Raw genomic sequence first — 5,000 nt, 5'->3', positions numbered from 1 at the left:
AATGATCTTTGTGACTGGACTTTTAAGCCTATGAGGTTGGCTGCATGCTTTTCATAAACTGGAAAAAGTGCGTAAGGCAAGAATACACGCAGTGCTTGGGGGCGAGGAGGTAAAAACAAACAAACAAAGAGAGGAAACCTTGACTCTTTACCCCGATGTAAAAAAAAGATATATATAGCCATACTAAACCGTAATAGAGATAAGACTGTGAAAGTTGAATATCCACTTTTCGTATGTTTACACCGATGCTTAAATTGAATAAAACTAAGTATAAAAATTATATTTATATTTAAGTATAAGTATTTAAACGAAAGTCACACCTGAGCGTCCCTCTGTAATTACTGTATCCCGACGTGACCGAAGATGAGCGGGCAGGTCATACGGTGGGAAAGTGTTTGTAGTGCGTCTTGACCTCGTGAGGTGGGACTGAGGTCACGGGAGTAAACTCAGGTCAACCCCTTGTCCAGTTTGCCGGGGATGACTCACAACAGAGGAGGTGACCCCGAGCATGAAATAACATCTAAACACTTGAGATACACTTGAGTTGGCTCGTTGTATGTTTGTTCCTTGGGTGTCGGATGTTTCCTGGTGAGGTCTTGGGGTTGTGAGTTGTTCAGGGTGGAAAGGGTGGCGTGTTTTGCATTTCGTTTGGAGCTTGATATATTTCGAATGCCATGGACTCTTCCAGGCTAGAAGGAGCTCGCGTGTTTGGGGGAAACAGGCCTGGCGTTGGGCGTCTGTAGGGAGGTGGAGTTAAGGTATTAGCTTGGGAATCACCGTGATTTAGCCTTGGGAAGGTTGCTGGGAGATGCAAAATATGATTCTCTCTCTCTCTCTCTCTCTCTGTCTTGTATATATTTGTTATATATATTTATGTGCGTGTGCGCATCTATGTATGCAAACATATATGCATTAACAATATGTGTACATAATCTCTCTCTCTTTCTCTCTCTCTCTCTCTCTCTCTCTCTCTCTCTCTCTCTCTCTCTCTCTCTCTCTCTCTCTCTCTCTCTCTCTCTCTTCCTCCACCTCGTTCCCTGTCTCTTCTGTCATGCCCCCCCCCCCCCCGCACTCTACCTGCCTACCTGCCTGTTTGTCTGACTTTTATGTACATTTAACATGCACGAAACTGTCCCTCTTCTCCCTTCTCGTAGCAGAACCGTCTCGCAGTCAGAATTACTATCAGGTGATTTCCCTGAAGTAATAGAGTCGAAAAGATCTTGGGATCGCGTCTGTTGTTGTTCTCCATATAAAATATATGTATATATATAACCGTTTTTCTTCGCGCGGAGTGGGGGGTGGGGGGAGTGGGGGCACAGACGCCCTACGCAACTTGCCGTGCACGAAAACACACAATTCCCCGCAGATTTATGGGTCTGTACTTCCGCGCACGTTGTTTCGAGCGGAGAAGCCAGTAGTGGGGTTGGTTGGGGGTGGTAGGTGGTGTGTTTGGGGGGAAGGGGGTGGTGAGGTTGTGTGTACCCTTGCATTGTGGTGTTGGTTAAACGTTTGTGGTGTGCGTTGGGTTGGGTTGCCGTCTGTGTGCGTGCGAGAGACAGACAGGCAGGCAGGCAGACAAACAAACAGACAGACAGACAAAGAGACTCTGGTTAGGGACAGAGGGAGTAGAGTGAAGGTTGGCGAAGGCATAAGGAGACGAGGGTCGAAGGGCGGAGGGTGGAGGGAGTGGAGGATTTGGGCGCATCGTGGGGGTGCTCCGTCACTGACCCCGTTTGACCTGACCTCTCTCTCCCACCAGCTCGATCAATCACGCCTCGCCCCCCTCCCCCCCGTTTCCCCGTGCATGCTTGTCAACTCGAATGGGGGCTATTTACGCCTCTACTCTGATCCCCTCGCGGACTGATGTCATGCACGCCGTCGCTTTGTATCATGCGCTATTGGGTGGAGCTGCGACTCGGCGTGTGCTGTTGGCATCTGTCTGTCGCTCTTCTCTCTCTCTGTTTTTTTTTCTCTGTCTGTCAGTCTTTCTCTGTTTCTCTCTCCTCTCTCTGTTTCTCTCTTCTCTCTCTCTCCTCCCTCTCCTCTCTGCCTCTCTCTCCTCTATAAATAATTGTTATCTCTCTTAAATATATATATATCTTCTTTTCTCTCTCTCTCTCTCTCTCTCTCTCTCTCTCTCTCTATATATATCTCTCTCTCTCTCTCCCTCCCTCTCTCCCTCTATATCTCCTCCCTCTCTCTCTCTCTCTCTCTCTCTCTCTCTCTCTCTCTCTCTCTCTCTCTCTCTCTCTCTCTCTTCTTTCTCTCTCTCTCTCTCTCTCTCTCTCTCTCTCTCTCTCTCTCTCTCTTTCTCTTCTCTCTTCTTCTTCTCGCCTTTCTCTTTCTTCTCTCCTCGACCTTACATGTCTCCAGGGCCATCCAACGCAAGCTATTTTTCACGTGACATTTATATATATATCCTTATCCTAGCAGTGTCCCACTCCGGGTGTCTCTTGACTTCTACGAGTCCCCCTTTCCAGCCTGTGCGAATCTGGAAATCTTTTTTTTTTTCCTTTTTTTCATTTTCGCGAGTAGTAATGCAAATATGTCTCGTTGCTGTGCCGCCCTGGGTCGAGTACCTTGCAGAGAGTGACGCGTGTAAAGGGGGAGGAGGTGGGGGTGAAAGTACACTTCATCTTTACCTTTTGATGGGGTGGGGTGAGAGGGTGAGGAGAGGGGGCAGGGGCGGGTAGGGGGTAGAGGGGATTTTCACTGTAGCTTTTGGCATTCGTTTTTTTCTTTCTTTTTGTTGCCGCACACCTGTACGCTCTCGGGGGATCGTGGGTTTGTTCTTTGAGATCCCTTGACCTGCCTTACCTCCTCTCTTTATATTTGCCAACTAGGCTCTCTCTCTCTCTCTCTCTCTCTCTCTCTCTCTATATATATATATATATATATATATATATATATATATATATATATGTAAGTGTGTGTGAGTGTGTGTGTGTATAAGAACATGCCAACATATTTTTAATAATGTACAGATATTGTATACAGGAGGTTGCATCCCTAGTTTCTCCCACCTGCCGTCTCTCCCTCTTTCCTCCCCTTCCTCCCCTTCCTTTCAAAATAATAACGAGTTCACTAGATCAATACGCCCTTAATACCCCCCTTTTTATGGCCAGGAAATAGCTACATGACCAATTCTCGATAAACTGCCGAATCGATAATCCCTGATAAACAGGTAAATTGGCCATCACTCGTGTAACTAGCGCGTCTCGGCCGTCCCATAAACAGGCGCCGAGCTCGTTCTGGGATCTTCGGCCAGCTGGGTACGCGGTGCCGATAAAGTGCTCAAGACTCGAGGCAGATTAACTAAGTGGTCTCGAGCTGGCTGCCTCCCTCCACGTCTTTCGGTTGCAGGTGATATACATATTCATTAACGTGGAGGCTCCCGAGCATAACTTGGGGTATGCAGGTGTTTCGACTTGGGGCTTGGGGTGGGCGCCTCCCCCACCCCCGCGTCTGGAGGGAAAAGAAAAAAAATGAGAAAAAAATGGTCTCTGGATTATTTTTTTTTCTCCCCTGGAAGGATATATGAAAACGTGAGGCAGCTGAGGACTTTGGCATCAATTTTGGTCCGGGTTATATATATTTTTTCCAGATAAAAGGGAGAGAATAACGAGCGAAATGCATTGCCGAAGATAATGTTGATGGGTCATTTGGTACGTGTTCCTCCGGGCCGCTGGGTCGTCGCGCCGTCGTGTCGTTTTTCGAACTCGCCGCGGAGATCATTATCAGGGCTTTCTCACCCTTTAATGACCTCGATGGGAGGAAAATAGGTCTGCCCTTCGGTCCCCTTGTGACCTGAGCGCCTCTCGGACCTGTCGTGACGCTACAAGGAGTGAGTAATTACTTTTAAGACGGGCCCGCAGTCAGTCATCTTAATTGCTACCCGGCAGCCTTTTCGGTCATTCGGCTTCTCTTTTTTCGTTCTCCATTTTCTCTCTTTCTCTCCTTCCGGCTCCCGTTTCGTCCACTCTTTCCCTCCTTCTTACTGCCTCCGCCCCTCGCCCATTCCCTCACAGCTGGGAGATAAATTCCGACCCGGATGAACTCCATTCCAACATCTGAGGAGGTTCCTAATTTTGCGTGATCGCCGATAGAGTTTTTACCGCTGCTCCGAAGATGCCCATTTTCGTCATTGCCAAATTGTTCTCTGACGTTTCATTAGTCTGATTCCCAAGTCTCTCTCTCTCTCTCTCTCTCTCTCTCTCTCTCTCTCTCTCTCTCTCTTTCTCTCTCTCTCTCTCTCTCTCTCTCTCTCTCTCTCTCTCTCTCTCATGAAAAGAGCTTGTTGCTCAAAAAAGTTAACACAACTCATGCACTCTCTTTCGAATTGGCTCGTCCCCATTTTATGTAGTTTATTATACTTTATCGTATATCAGTTGCTGAGGTACATTTTAAAGGAGGAGGAGGGGAAAGAGGGAGACGAGGAGGAGGAGGAGGGGGAGGGGAAAGAGGAAGAAGAGGAGAAGAAGAAAAAGAGGAGAAGGAGGGGGAGGGGGGAAGGGCACTAGAAAGGCTGCCCACATCTCATGTCATGTCAAGGACAAGGAGCATGCGCAAGGGATGACCTTCCAGTGAGGAGTGTAATTGGATCAAAGGAAGAAGAGAAGCACTTTCGGGTTACCGGAAAGTAATTGTTTAGCGATTTAATAGACTTCGTGGAAAGAGAGGAAGAGGAGAGAAGAGAGAGGGGAATAGTAGAGGAGAGAAGAAAAGAAGATATGGGAGGGGGGGGGGGTCGTAGAGACGCAGAGTTCAGAAGGGAAGATGAAATCTTATCACTTGGTTGGAAGCAGACGAGGGCGCCGCTGGGCGGGTGGGTGGGTGGGGGGCAGTAGGCCTTTGGGTGGAGCGAGCGGGCGGTGGGTGAGGTGGGCCGAGGGGGGGAATGTAGGAGAAGGTAGCCGAAGGTGGGTTGCGGACTAAATTTATTACGAAAGGGAGCACGGGGCTAAAATTTTTACTGTACATGCCGGGAAGTCGGAATTTAT

The 5,000-nt window shown here is 48.3% G+C and overlaps 1 protein-coding gene across 4 annotated transcripts in view; it reads left to right on the top strand.

Moving 5' to 3' along the window:
- The window catches only part of LOC113817325 (DBH-like monooxygenase protein 1), a 452,414-nt gene that overhangs the window by 287,072 nt on the left and 160,342 nt on the right, over positions 1 to 5,000 (top strand). The window lies entirely within an intron of this gene.

This window comes from Penaeus vannamei, chromosome 8, assembly GCF_042767895.1.
Source record: "Penaeus vannamei isolate JL-2024 chromosome 8, ASM4276789v1, whole genome shotgun sequence".
NCBI lineage: Eukaryota > Metazoa > Arthropoda > Malacostraca > Decapoda > Penaeidae > Penaeus > Penaeus vannamei.
This window is presented reverse-complemented; position numbering and strand designations above follow the sequence as displayed.